The sequence below is a fragment of the Euphorbia lathyris genome, chromosome 4 (assembly GCF_963576675.1).
Source record: "Euphorbia lathyris chromosome 4, ddEupLath1.1, whole genome shotgun sequence".
Taxonomy (NCBI): Eukaryota; Viridiplantae; Streptophyta; class Magnoliopsida; order Malpighiales; family Euphorbiaceae; genus Euphorbia; species Euphorbia lathyris.
In genome coordinates this window covers 2,493,021-2,508,733 of record NC_088913.1, presented here as the reverse complement: position 1 = coordinate 2,508,733, position 15,713 = coordinate 2,493,021, and positions in this window count along the sequence as shown.

The following is a 15,713-nucleotide window of genomic DNA, read 5'->3' as shown; positions in this document are numbered from 1 at the left end:
ATGAGTTCTCATATTTTCATCTCGTAATATCTCATCAAGACTTTCAATCAATTTGTTCTTCATTTTTTCATTGTATAGAATATCAGTCACGCTCGCAGATATCATTTATTTGCCTTCATTAATATTTTCTAATAATTATATATTCTTGAATTTCATAAGCAAGAAAACAAACAAAAGAATAGAAAACAAAAATGAAGGGACAAAAATGATAATTAGGAGAGAACTATATCTTTCTCTCGTTTTTTTCGAAAATAAGAGAGAATGTCAAGGTATAAGCATATAAAGAGGAGAGTGAAAATATTTTTTGCTCATTAATTAATTTTTTTTATTTTTTCTTAATAAAGTATTAAGTCTATAAATTAATTTTAGTTAAATAAAACTAAACCGCAATTGTAACCACTCAGTACAAAAAAAAACGTTTTATAATTAATATGTGAAATTAATTCTATTAATTAGAATCATTATGCTCAATATTTGAGAATTTGAAGAGATTCAAATAATTAATATTTTTAATTAATATTTTCATCTTCCTGTGACTCTTACTTTTTTTTTATTATTTTAATTAATGAGCTAGTAATTATTTAATATATTATAAATATAAATCTATTATTTTTAATTAATTAAATCTTTTTAATTTTGATTTTTTACTACGTTGACAACTCATCAAAAAGGTCTTTAAAACACTTCTCCTCATTTCTCTCTGCTTCCGCTATTATATATAGTATAGATAGATGTATGCTTATAACTGTCCATGGCTCGGGCTGAATCGAACTCATTTCCTCCCTTCCTAGTACAAGAAAGTGTTCATGGCTCGAGCTGATCGAACTTATTTCCTCGCGTCCTAGTGCAGGAAAGGAATGGAGGTTTGTACTTCCTCTCATTTTCTTTAAAAAGGAAGGCTCGGTATTAGCTCGGTAATATCTCGAGCCGAGCTTTGACGAGCTTTGATCGAGCCAAGCTTTGATCGAGTTTCTAACGAGTTTTAACCAAATTCATCATACATACATAGAATAAGTAGCGTAAAAAACAAAAAAGTTTTATAACATACATTTCAGAATAGTATATGGTACTTATGGTTGGAAAACACAAACTCGGAAAAAAAATTCAAACAATGAAATGTATATTAAAGTTTGTAATGTATTTTCTTCCTTATCAAAACCTAATCTTATTTAAGTTATAAATTGCGATGAAAAATAATAATAACCAATGAAATATACATAGTAATTAAAAATAATTGAGCGTGCTCGCGGGCTTTTAAGTCAAACCTGAGGAAGCTCGAACTTAGCTTGTTAGTGCTCGAGCCGAGCCCTATCGAGCTTTCACCGAGCCGAGCTCGAATAGTTTGCGAACTATCAAGGCTCGTTTACACCCATGATTGCACTTATATAGTAATAAAGAAAAATTTACACCCCTATCTCATGTGATTCGAATCCATGACTCCCTAGTAATCCTAGATATGCTCTCAACCACTAGACTAAGAGTTTCGTCACATTTTCGGTCATCCCTTCCCTCCAACCAAACATACATTTGCACTAGTGGCAAATACATGTAGAGCTGAGTAAAATAACCGGTAACTCGTGGCATAAATGAAATTTTAGTTTGGTTTCACTTGTTTTACTTTCTAGTTTGGTTTGGTTTTCATAATGGCTTAGTTTGATAATCGGTTCGAAACCGAACCGAAGTTTAAATATATATATATATATATAATTATAATTATGGATCGAACGGATGTGACACCCGTTTAGGCCAAATTTTGAAATGTGCAAAATAATAAAATTTTTAGTGACGAAAAATACAAAATCGTTCAATTTTTTGTGACAAAAATGACAAATTCTCCAATTTTTTTATGACGAAAAATACAAAATCATCATGAAAAATATGTATTATTTTCATGAGTTCTTTGATAAAAAAAATATAAATTTTAATGTTTCCGACTCGTAATCATCCATTTTCGGGGTTCGGTTGTCACACATCAATTATTTTCATAATTTCAATTATTGTTGTTCGGGTTTATGATTTTGGAGAGAGAATTTTCAGTTTTTGATTAAAATTAGGGTTAATTACAAAAAACTACCCTGTGGTTTGGACTTTTTGCGATGTGGTACCTGTGGTATTTTTTGTTACAAACACAACCCTGTGGTTGTCACCGTTAGACAAATAAAGGAGACGGTCAAAATTCTGTTAAAAAGATGATGTGGCACAGGGGAAATTTGGGAAATTCGATTTTTTTATTTTTAGTTTTTAGTTTTTTCTTTCTCTCTCCTTCTTCATCGTGTTCTTCTTCTTCTTCTCCTCCTTCATTTTCTTCTTCTTCTTCTCCTCCTTCATTTTCTTCTTCTTCTCCTCCCTTTTCTTCTTCTCCTTCTTCCTCCTCTCTTCTTTTCTTCTTCCTATTTTTTTCTTTTTAGTTTTTTCCGTCTAATTTTTTATTTATGGAAATTCCAGAAATCGGGAAACTCCAGAAATCTGGAATTTCCAGACATGACACGTCTGGAAATTCCAGGTTTCTGGAATTTCCAGAATCTGGAAATTCCAAATTTCTGGAATTTCCATAAATCTAAAAAAAATTAGAAGAAAAACAGAAAAAGAAAAAAATAGAAAGAAGAAGAAGAAAAGGGAGGAGGAGGAGGAGGAGGAGGAGGAGGAGGAGGAGGAGGAGGAGAAAAAGGGAGAAAGAAAAAACTAAAAAATAAAAATAAAAAAATCGAATTTCCCAAATTGCCCCTGTGCCACATCATCTTTTTAACAGAATTTTGACCGTCTCCTTTATTTGTCTAACGGTGACAACCACAGGGTTGTGTTTGTAACAAAAAATACCACAGGTACCACATCGCAAAAAGTCCAAACCACAGAGTAGTTTTTTGTAATTAACCCTTAAAATTATGAGAAGGGTAAAAAAGTCCAAATAAAAGCAGTGATAAAGTAATTTGGGGGCGATATTTAGCAGCTCACATAAATAAAGTTCATATAGCCGTTAACCCATTGCATTTTAATTTTAAGCCCATTTATTATTTTTATTTGTAGGAAACTAATCCTAAATCTTTAATTGTATCTTGGTAAGAAATATAATAATTTGTTTAATAAACAAATATATTTTCTAGTATAAAGTTTTGTAATTTAGACATTTAAATCATAAATTTATATATTTCTGTTATTCAGTTGCTAAGCGAATCGAACCGAAAAGTTATATAATATTCGATTACCAATTAGTTTCGATTCCTAAAATGAGGTATATTTTGGTTTGGTTTACTGACAGTTCAGTTCGGTTAGTAATCGAACCGAACCAATCCTCCCCCTAAATATAGGATTGTTCCGTTGGAAGGGTCAATTTTACACATGTGTGCGTAATTTTATTTTTTTTGTTAAATCGAAATCGTTCAATTTATTATATATATATATATATATATATATATATATATATATATATATATATATATATATATAGAGGTGAGATCCAGCGTGACAAGGGCTTAAGTTGTGACAATAAGCTTATTGTGTGACATAACAAAACTACGTCGTTTTGGCAATAAAATTCAAACAAAAAACACGCGTCAATTCTCCTCTGTTCCTCACAGGAAAAACGCGCGAATCAAACTCATTCTTCAACATTCTTGATCGATTTTCTTCTCTCACAATCATCGATCGATTTCTAATCTGTATTGAGATTAAACTTTGATTTTCTTCTCCGTTGAATTATCGATCGATTTTCTACTCTCAACATTACTGATCGATTCTCTTGACATCAACATTATCGATCGATTTCTCATCTGTATTCATATAATTCAATCTGAATATGGAATACGAACACCAAAATATGGAATCTGAAGACAACAATCAGTGCAATATGGCACACACCATAACATCATCTCCAGGTATTTTGCTTATATCTGAAACTTTACATTTATCTGATATATATGGATTTGTTGATAATAGATTTATCTGAAATTTATCTGATATATATGGATTTCTTGATAATAGTTGTTCTAAACTTATTCTCAGACTTGATAATAGCTTTCTTACACTAATTATTAACAGAAACTGTACTGTAAATTCTAACAAATTGTAATTCTTGTTCCATGTGAATATATCATTTGTTCCATATTAATATATTATTTGTTCAAACTAGATATAGTAATTGTTCCGAACTAATGTACCATTTGTTCAAAGTACATATTTGTCCTAATCTCAATTCTCTTACCTGTTTTGTAGATTTGCTTTCACCTAGTTACTCTTCTACTGCAATTGTACCTTACACACCAGAAGTAATCACAAGACTCAGCCCTAACGGAACAAAAATATGGATTCCTAATTGTTCAAATTAGTTAAAACCTGCTCTTGGAATGATATTTGAGAATTATAATAAAGCTCAAGAATTCTACAAATCATATGCATGTGCTGCTGGATTTAATAGTAGGATATCAACTTCAAGAAAGAAACAAGGTGTTATAAAACAACAATTTTTTGTATGCAATAAAGAAGGTTACAAATATCACAAAAGAAAAGCAACATCCAGTGATATAAAAACCAGAAAAAGGACACTCAGTCGCGTAGGATGCAGTGCTAAAATGATTATCAAACTTTCCGACAATGGAAACTATGAAGTGACACAGTTTAAAGAAGAATATAATCATCTTCTATACACTCCAGGATGTGTACAATATCAAAAAGAGGGCAGGAACATGAACCTTCTACTTAAAAAGATGATAGTTAATAATGCAAAGGTAAAAAATCTTCTTCATAATAGTTATGCATTATAAATAATGTATTCTGTTTACTTATAGAATTTTGCTCATTTCATCTAAAAATAAAATAAATTCTGATTTGGTTGAACAGATGAATGTTGGTCCTCTAAGAACTTATAGACAAGCAAAGGAACTTTATGGAGGATATGAAAATATTGGTGCATCGAAGATAGATTTTAAGAACTTCCAGAGAGACTTGAAAGCATATATTAAGGATTCAGATGAACAAATGTTTGTAGATAATTTTCAGAAAAAAAGGAGTTATGGAGTGCATTATTTTTCGAATTTGAAGTAGATCAAGAAGGCAGACTCTGTAGAGCTTTATGGGCAGACCCTGTATGTATCAAAAACTACGCTCTTTATGGTGATATGATCTCATTTGACACCACATATAGCACAAACAAGTACTACATAATAATCTTTGACATAAAATTATTGCTTTCTGCCATTCATATACTGATTTTGAAACATAAAAATTGTGTCATGTTCTTCAAACAGAAAACTTATTTTTATGTTACAATGAACAGGTATAATATGATATTTGGACCATTTACTGGGGTTGACAACCACAAAAAATGTATTACATTTGCATCTTGTTTCGTGGCTAACGAAGATATTGCATCATTTGAGTGGGTTTTTAAAACATTTCTGAAAACAATGGACAACAATGAGCCGACTTGCTTGATAACAGACCAAGATCCAGCAATGATAGTTGCAATAAAAAATGTTTTTAAAAAAACAGAACACAGATTTTGCATGTGGTACATTATGAAGAAGATGTCAGACAAAATAGGTACGAAAAATAATTCTATGCTATTTATTTTCTATTGTCCTATTCAATAAATACAATGTTCCAAAATAATACATGTGTTGTTCCATACGAATACATAAAATGTTCCAAAATGATATATGTGTTGTTCAATACGCATACATTAATTTTATTCTAAACTCTTTTCTTACAAATACAGGAAGACAAATAATGCAAGAAACATATTTTATCACAAAGATAAATTCTTGCGTGTGGAGTGTAGAATTGGAACCAGAAGAGTTTGAACAAAAATGGATGAAAATTATTTTGGAATTCAATTTACAAGAACATGGATGGCTGAAACACATGTATGATATAAGATCAACATGGATTCCTGCTTATTTCAGAGACTCATTCCTAGCGGGCTTAATGAGAACAACCTCAAGGTCAGAAAGTGAAAATCACTTCTTCACTTATTTCACAAAAAGTCATTTAACTCTCATTGAATTCCTCCTCCGGTTTGAGGGTGCAATGGAAGCACAAAGACATACACAAGGAAAAAATGACAATGATTCTAAACACTCAATACCTATGACTCAAACACCAATTCCTATCGAAAAGTATGGATCAGAAGTATTTACAAGAACAATCTTCTATGAATTTCAAAGACAAGTGATAGATGCTTCATTTAAATGTGGCGTTGATGATATACAGAAACACACTGAAAAATGCAGAATCACTGTAAGGGAAAAAGGTAAAAAAATAACATATCAGGTTGTTTATAATACAGACAACAATGACACAACATGTTTGTGCAAGATGTTCAATAGAGCAGGAATTCCCTGTAGACATATGGTGCTCGTATGGAAGGATAGGATGCTGGAAAAAATTCATGACCAGTACGTGCTAAACAGATGGAAAATATTACCAGAGATAACATTGCAAAATAATGTTATAGAAGAATGTGCTAGAACAATGGGAAAGAAAATAATGTTGAATAACTTATGGAGTGAGATTCACATGACTGTGTGTTTGGCTGAAGGGGATGAAGAGGACCTAAATAATCTCACAAGAAACATTCAATCATTGAGGACAGAGCTGGAAGCAAAGAAAAGAAAGGACATCAACAATTCTACTAAAATTCAAGACATAGAGATGTTGGTTGGAACAAGTCGGCCCTCTGAAGTTCTAATCAAAGAACCTAAAATTTCTAAAAACAAAGGAACTGGGATTCAGCTTACAAACAGTGAGAAAAGATTAAAGGGAGAAAAAGAGAAAGCAATTGAACAATCGCAGAAAAAACAAAGGATGTCACCAATTGTGCAACCATGACATTAGAAACTGCCCAGAAAAAGCAAAGAGATAAGGTAAAATCCCTATATCTAAACTTTCTTTCCTCTAACAGTATATTTTGTTATTTTACTTCACTTTGAAACCTGTGATTTTTTTTGGAACAACTTGTTATTATATGTCTTGATAATACATTTCTTACAAAGATCAAATAAGATCATTATTGCGACCTAAAACATCATTGTTATATTGCTCAGTCTTGCGTTTCAGATTCTTCTTCACTTCCTTCAGCTTCTCCTTCAAATCCACTTTCTTCTCCTCTCGTTTCACAATGAAACACATCACGGACACACAAAATAAAGACATAAAAGCGTTTATGCCCTTCAGCTTCACCATGATGCAATCAACATCCCCTTCCATAAACGTTTCCTCCATATCAACAATGACCTTAAAAAGTTCATCAGGAATATCACTACCTGCTTTACGTACTGAACTTATGTGTTAATTTTAAACAACATATATTTACACTAACAATATATGAACATCAATAATATATAGCAGTATAAAAAACATAACAAAAAAAATATATCATTAAATAAAAAAAAACATACAAACATAAACATAAAAAACATAAAAACATAAAAATAAAAACAATTGTTCACAATTAAAAAAAACATTAAATAAAATTATTATCAGGACCCATAACATCATTGTTATATTTCTTAATCTGGTCCTTCAGATTCATCTTCACTTCCTACAGCTCCTCCTTCAACTCCACTTTCTCCTCCATTCCTTTCTCAATGAAAGACATCATTGAGTCACAAAATAAAGACATGAAAATCTTCATGCCCTTCAGCTTCTTTATGATGTCGTCAATATACCCTTCCATAAAAGTTTCCTCCATATCTTCAATAACTTTAAATAGCTCATTAGGAATTTCACTCCGTTCATTACGTACTAAAGGTTCAACAGGAGAAGAAGACCTCGTTCTCTTAGACGAACTCGAACTGCTTCCTGACATCTTTGCTCCAATTCAACTTCTACTAAGAAAATACGATCAATAAAGAGAGCAATACTATTTATAGAATTTTATTTAGTCTCTTCAACTTCATACTATCAAACATGCTTTCTTTCATTCAAATGATTATCTATTGGGAAACTCAGAAGCTTTTATTAATTTAGACTCTTCAAATTCTACTTTTCCTGCAATGAAACACGACTTTTCATTCAAAATAAATGTATATTAGGAATCTCAACAGTATTAAGATTATTACGTATATGAAAATATTTATTAAATGCAAACTAAATTAAAACTGTGAATCAGTCTCTTAAACTATTGGTATTATTTCCTATATAAATCTGTGAATCAGTCTCTTAAACTATTCGTATCAGAATCAATAATTATTTCCTCATTTATTTATTATTGCAAAGGGGATGAATTAAAATCAGATTAAAATAAATTTGTATTCATTTTATTAACAATTAAAACTTTAATGAAACATATACCATGTATTAATTATATTCAAACAAACAGTGATTACTTATTGATCCCTTATTACTGAAACAAATGTAACTATATCATTTCATTTTCTATTTTACAAGATGAATCGTCAAAAGCAAACTTACTGATCAATTGGATATACTCTTATATTCTTCCAACGGTATACATAATATGTTCCATTCCATGAACTGTATTGTTCAATCCGAATACATATGTTGTTCCGGAATAAATATTACATTGTTCCATCAGAAATAGTTACATTCTTTTTATTTACTTTAATGTGATCTAAACTCATTTCCCATTACAACATAATTAGTACTATGTTTCAACACAATTTGTTTAATAAAATGATGTTTATTAAATGGATAATGTATATAAGGTGGTTGTGAGTGTGAACCATTGGATATGCTCTTATATTGATCCAAAGGTATACATAAATTGTACAAATTCTTTAATATAACTATATCATTTGTTCCAACTTAATGTACCATTAAGTGGTTGTGAGTATTGAAAAATGCTGTAGACTGAATTCTACCAAATTGTACCACTTGTTCCATGTAACTATATCATTTGTTCCGAATTAATGAACCATTTGTTCCATTCCATAAACTGAATTGTTCCATCAGAATACATATGTTTTTCCGGAATAAATATTACATTGATCAATCAAAAATAGTTACATTCTTTTTATTTACTTTAATGTGATCTAAAATCATTTCCCATTCAAATATAATTAGTACTATGTTCCAACACAATTTATTTAATAAAATGATGTTTATTAAATGGATGATATATATAAAGTGGTTGTGAGTATGAACCATTGGATATGCTCTTATATTGATCCAAAAGTATACATAAATTGTACAAATTGTTTAATATAACTATAACATTTGTTCCAACTTAATGTACCATTAAGTGGTTGTGAGTAGGGGTGCACGTGGTCGGTTAATCAGTCCATTAAGGTTAATTCGGTCGGTTAACCATTTAATCGGTTTTTTAAAAACACTAACCATACACTAGTCCATTAAATTCGGTTAACCACTAATCGGTTAACCAATTATTTCGGTCGGTTAATATTTTATTTCGGTTTCTAACCATTAGTAAATAAAAATAAAAATAATAAAAGAATTCTAATTTTTATTGTGAGGGAGACGGCGGGTCAATGGCGAGTTGAAGAGATTAACTGCGGAGAGGGAGATGTACGTGCATTATGATCCCTCAATTTTGATTCTGTTAAATTGTTTAGTCCCTATATCAAATCTCCGTCTAAAAATGTGTTAAAAAACAATTAAACGGATAAAAAAATACAAAATGCCCCTAATAAAACTTATGGCTATAAAATTTTGAAAAACAACAACAAACAACAACAACAAAGCCTTAGTCCCGAAATGATTCGGGGTCGGCTAACATGAACCATCATATAAAACCGTGAAAATCAAGTCGTGTCAGCGACACAGATTCGCTCCCTCCACTCCGTCCTATCCACTACCATATTTTCCTCAATTCCCAATAAACTCATATCACTCTCGATCACCCTCCTCCAAGTTTGCTTAGGTCTTCCCCTACCCCTCACCACTACATCCCTTTGCCACTCTTCGGTTCTCCTAACCGGCGCATCAAGCGCTCTACGTCTCACATGGCCAAACCACCTTAGTCGGTTTTCTCTCATTTTATTCTCAATAGATGTAACCCCTACTTTTGTCCTAATTATTTCATTACGCACCCGGTCCTTTCTCGTGTGACCACACATCCATCTCAACATACGCATCTCCGCCACCGACATCTTATGGATGTGGCAGTGTTTCACTGCCCAACACTCCGTACCATATAACAATGCTGGTCTAATTGCCGTCCGGTAGAATTTTCCCTTCAATCTATTAGGCATGCCGGGATCACAAAGGAAACCCGTAGCACTCTTCCACTTCGACCAACCAGCTTTAATCCTATGGGCAACATCTCCATCTACTTCTCCATCCGTTTGGATAATAGATCCTAAATACCGGAAGCAATCCGAGGCCTGAACAACTCTCCCATCTAGGGTGATTGTCCCTGCCTCCCTACTCCTACGGCCGCTAAACTTACACTCCAAATATTCTGTCTTACTTCGACTCAACTTAAAGCCTCTAGATTCTAGAGTTTGCCTCCATAGTTCCAACTTCATCTCCACTCCTTCTTTCGTCTCATCAACCAACACAATATCATCTGCAAACAGCATGCACCATGGTATACCATCTTGAAGTGAACTTGTTAGTTCATCCATAACGATGGCAAAAAGAAATGGGCTTAGTGCGGAACCTTGATGCACTCCAATCGTAATAGGAAACTCTTCAGTTTTCCCAACACTAGTACGTACACTCGTGCATACTCCCTCATACATGTCCTTTATGATGTCAATATATTTCCGCGAAATGCCTTTCCTTATCAAGGCCCACCAAAGTACTTCCCTTGGTACCTTATCATATGCTTTCTCCAAGTCAATGAAAACCATATGCAAGTCTTTCTTCTTATTTCGATAATGCTCCATTAATTGTCTCATTAGATGGATGGCTTCCATAGTTGATCTTCCCGGCATAAAGCCAAACTGGTTTTCTGAGATCTTCACCGTCCTCCTTAGCCTTTGTTCAATCACTCGCTCCCAAAGTTTCATAGTGTGACTCATTAATTTGATTCCCCGATAGTTGGCACAATCTTGGACATCGCCTTTGTTCTTATACAAAGGGATTAAGGTACTTTTCCTCCATTCTGATGGCATCTTATTGTTTCTCCAAATTTTGTTGAAGAACGTCGTCAACCATTCGATTCCTCTTTCTCCCAAACATCTCCAAATCTCAATAGGGATGCCATCAGGTCCTACTGCTTTCTTCAACTTCATCTTACTTAATGCCATTTTGACTTCACCCTTTTGAATTCTCCGCAGGCATTCATGATTTATCATATCGTGATGGATACTTATATCTCCAACATCTTGTTGGCGATCTCCATTAAATAAGTCATCAAAATAGGACCTCCATCGTTCCTTGATATCCTTATCTCCAACTAGGACTTTCTGGTCCACATCCTTCACACATTTAACTTTTCCGAGATCTCGCGTCTTCCTATCTCTCATCCGAGCAATTCTATATATGTCTCTTTCCCCTTCTTTCGTATCCAATCTTGTATACAGATCCCGATTCACCTTTGCTCTAGCATCTCGTATGACCTTCTTTACTTCCCTTTTAGCCTCTTTGTATTTTTCGTAGTTCTCGTCACTCCTACATTTCCCCAATAGTTTATAGGATTCTCTCTTACTCTTTACTGCTTGTCGTACTTCTTCTGTCCACCAAGATGTGTCCTTACCCGGTGGCATGCTACCTTTAGATTCCCCTAGAACTTCCTTCGCTACTTCCCTTATACTATGCTCCATCTTATTCCATATTGAATCTATATCTGAATCCATATTGCAAGTCCAAATATCTTTTTTGGTCATCTCATCCACAAATTTTTGTTGATTCTCCCCTTGCAATTTCCACCACTTAATCTTAGTCTCTACTTGAGGTGTTTGTTTTCTTATACATTTCCTACTTCGAAAATCTAGCACCACTACTCTATGTTGGGTTGTCGTACTCTCACCAGGGATCACCTTACAATCAATATAACTCTTTCTCCAAGCACTCCTTACTAAGAAGAAGTCAATTTGGCTCGCATTACCGCCACTCCGATAAGTCACTAAGTGGGATGTTCTCTTCATAAACCATGTGTTCATGATACTCAAGTCATAGGCTGATGCAAATTCCAAAATATCATTTCCTGCTTCATTCTTATCTCCAAAACCATACCCTCCATGAACACTCTCAAACCCATCTCGCCTAGAACCCACGTGTCCATTGAGATCACCCCCTAGTACCATTTTTTCATCCCTAGGAACCTGTTGCACCACTTCCTCTAAGTCATCCCAAAAAGCTTGTCTTATAGACACATCTAATCCTATTTGTGGCGCATATGCACTAATGACATTCACAACCTCATCCCCTATCACTAGCTTAACACTCATAATTCTATCGCTCTTCCTAGACACCGCTACTACCTCATCAATATACTCCCTATCAATAAGAATACCTACTCCATTTCTACCCTTATCCTTTCCTGAGTACCAAAGCTTATAACCCCAATGAGCTATCTCTTTAGCCTTGGCTCCAACCCACTTGGTTTCTTGTAGGCATAATATATTTATTCTCCTCCTCTTCATAACATCTACAATTTCAGCTAATCTTCCTGTCAAAGAACCTATGTTCCATGTCCCAAAGCGTAACCTACTACCCTTACCCCTACCCCTACCATTACCGTGGACTAGCTTATTTACCCGCAACCCTTGCATATTTGACACCACCCCCGGGTCCTGGGGTGGCGCGCCGCTTCGGGGCGACGACCTAGCAACCCTTGCACATTTATCACTACACCCGGGTCTAGGAAGTGCAGCGCGTCGCTGAGTAGGGAACGCCCCAACGGTATTTATATTATGGTTCATGTCATAAGATGTGGCTAAGTTTTACACTGGCCGCCACAAACCTACCGCAACCCTCCTCCTTTGTCCAGGCTTGGGACCGGCTGTAAAGGCCACCAAGTGACCCTCACAGGCGGAGTTAAAATTTTGAAAAACAAGTAATAAAATTTTATCATTGTTTCTACATCCAAAAACATAAAAAAAAAACCCGAATAACTGAAATTAGAGAGACATTAACAAATTAACTGAGAGTTATTTACATATTTTCATCTCATTTGATGTTAATATTTGATAGGACTAAACCATTAAAAGTGAAAAAATTTAGAGACCTTATAATTAATAGTGATTGATTAATGAGTTATGAAAAACTATAGGGACTAAATAATTGTTTACCCATATAAATAAATTTATTTTTATATTTTTTTAATATTTAATTGAGATTCGGTCGGTTTCGGTTAACCACGGTTTTTGGAATAAAGAAACCGTAACCGTAACCATTAACCATTATTTTTAGAATTAATAACCGTACACTAGTCCATCCGTTTCGGTTAACCTTATTTTCGGTTTGGTTTCGGTTTGGTTTTCTGGTTTTTCGGATTTTTGTGTGCACCCCTAGTTGTGAGTATTGAAAAAAGGTTGTGGATGAATTCTACAAAATTGTACGACTTGTTCAATGTAATTATATAGTTTGTTCCGAATGAATATACCATTTGTTCAAATTAAATGTAACGTCTGTTCCAAATGAATTATATCTGCTAAATATTGAAATATGTTAAGAATAAACAAACATAATTTGAAAAACCTTTTTAAATATACAATTTTATATACAAATTCTAAAGTATATTTACAAATTCTAAAATATATTTACAAATTTAACATACAAAATATACTATTCTAAATTTAGTCCAGCTCCAACAACACATTCTTTTGACTTCTTATCAATTTCTTCAACAAGCTGATTTATTGGATTCAAAAGAATGCTCCAGCAATAAAGAATTCTAAGCTTTCTAAACTCTTTTCTCTGAAAAAAAAATGATATAATAAAATAGAATAATAGTAATACAAACTGTTACATAAAGAATTTACAACATATACCTTATAATTCTTTGTCAATCCAATATTCCACTCCTTCACACTCTGACCAATGTATGTTTTCATATGCTTCAAAAGAAAAATACCACAATCATTGTGGTTATTGTTGCTTCTCCACTTCATCCTCAGGATTTGCACTTTGTATGCACACATTTGTTTTAATGAAGAAGCATCATTTTTGAAAACAAAATCAGCATAGGATTTTAACTACAACAAACAAATCAGAAAATATGTTATCACATATACAAAAAAAAAACCAAAGAATGAAGTAAATCAAGTTACAACATACCAATTGTTCTGGACAATCATCATACTTATCAGCACGACTGATTTTTCGAGGGAGTGTCATATTATCCAATATTTCAAGAGTCTTTGAAAGATTGTTGACAACAATCAGATAAAAATGTCCATGAGAAATAACAGGAAAAAACACCTAATAAACACCAAAAAACATTAGTATCTCAATACATTTAACAGTATTCAACAGCTGCTGTTCCACCATAAAACTTACCAATTCAACATCAGCCAAGTTTTTAAATTTGAAAAAAGAAAGTTCATTCTGAAGCCTTTCCTTAAAATTATATTCTCTTGATCTACTAGCACCAGAAAACAGAAGATTCTACAAAATAATCAAAACAATATTTAGCATAACAATTATTTACAAAATGAAAACAAAAAACAAACTTACAAAGTTAGGAAACATACAAAAGCATATGTACTGAAAAAAAATCTTTTCGGTTTTCCATTATATTTCTTCAATTCTTCAGTGTTCAAAATTGAACTCCAAGCATCCACAATATTATTGACAATATGATCATGACCAAACAGTGATAAAATCTCCCGTTTATCAATAAAGGTTTGTCCATCACTGAAAAATACATCACTTCAAAACAAGGAAAAAAACTATCAGTATATGCCAAAATAACATATAAATTCATATAACAAACATAACTTCAACTTCTTACCTGCTTAAACCAGGACTCAGTGCAAATTCAACAATCCTCCTTTTACGACTATCCATGTTATCCATCAACTTTGGATGCCGAGAAATAAATGGAGAACGGAGGTACTTAGATTCCTTAACAATCCTCCTTACACGACCTCCTCCACCATTTTCATTATCAATACCATATCTCAAAATAATATCTTCCAAATCTCGACGTAATTCATTCATCACATCTACACCGTAAGATGACCTCCTAGCATACTTATCCCACTAAAAAACATATCACAATTAAAATCATGCATCAAAACTATAACTTCAAAATGTCATATATTAAAACTAATTGTTCCAAAAATAAACACCAATTGTTCAAAGAAGAAACACCAATTGTTCAAAGAATAAACACTTACAATATTATCAATTTTCAACACTTTCTCAGACACTATATCATCCATATACTTTATTACATAATACCCACAGCTTTTTGTATCTTTCTGAGATGGAATATTCTGCAAAATAAAATACAAACAACTTAAAAACAATAAAAAAAAATACACAAATATACATACAAATTAAACACGTACCACAAGGCAAATCCATTTTACCAAAACCTTCTCATGATAAAAAGAAATAATAGATCTGCAAAACAAATTCATATATATGTCAAACTATTGCATTCAATAAATAAAATACATTATAAAAGAGCATTTGATTATTAAACATACTCATCAACAATATATCTCCATTGATCATTTTCCAAGCCCAAACGAGATTTCAATGGATCCAAAAGAAAAACACGTTTCCGCTCAAGATGAACGATAGTCAAAGTCCAATGATACCTGAAGAAAACAAACACATTAGTAAAACTATAATACATTATTAAACAAATAAAATAAATCATCAGTATAGACAAATAA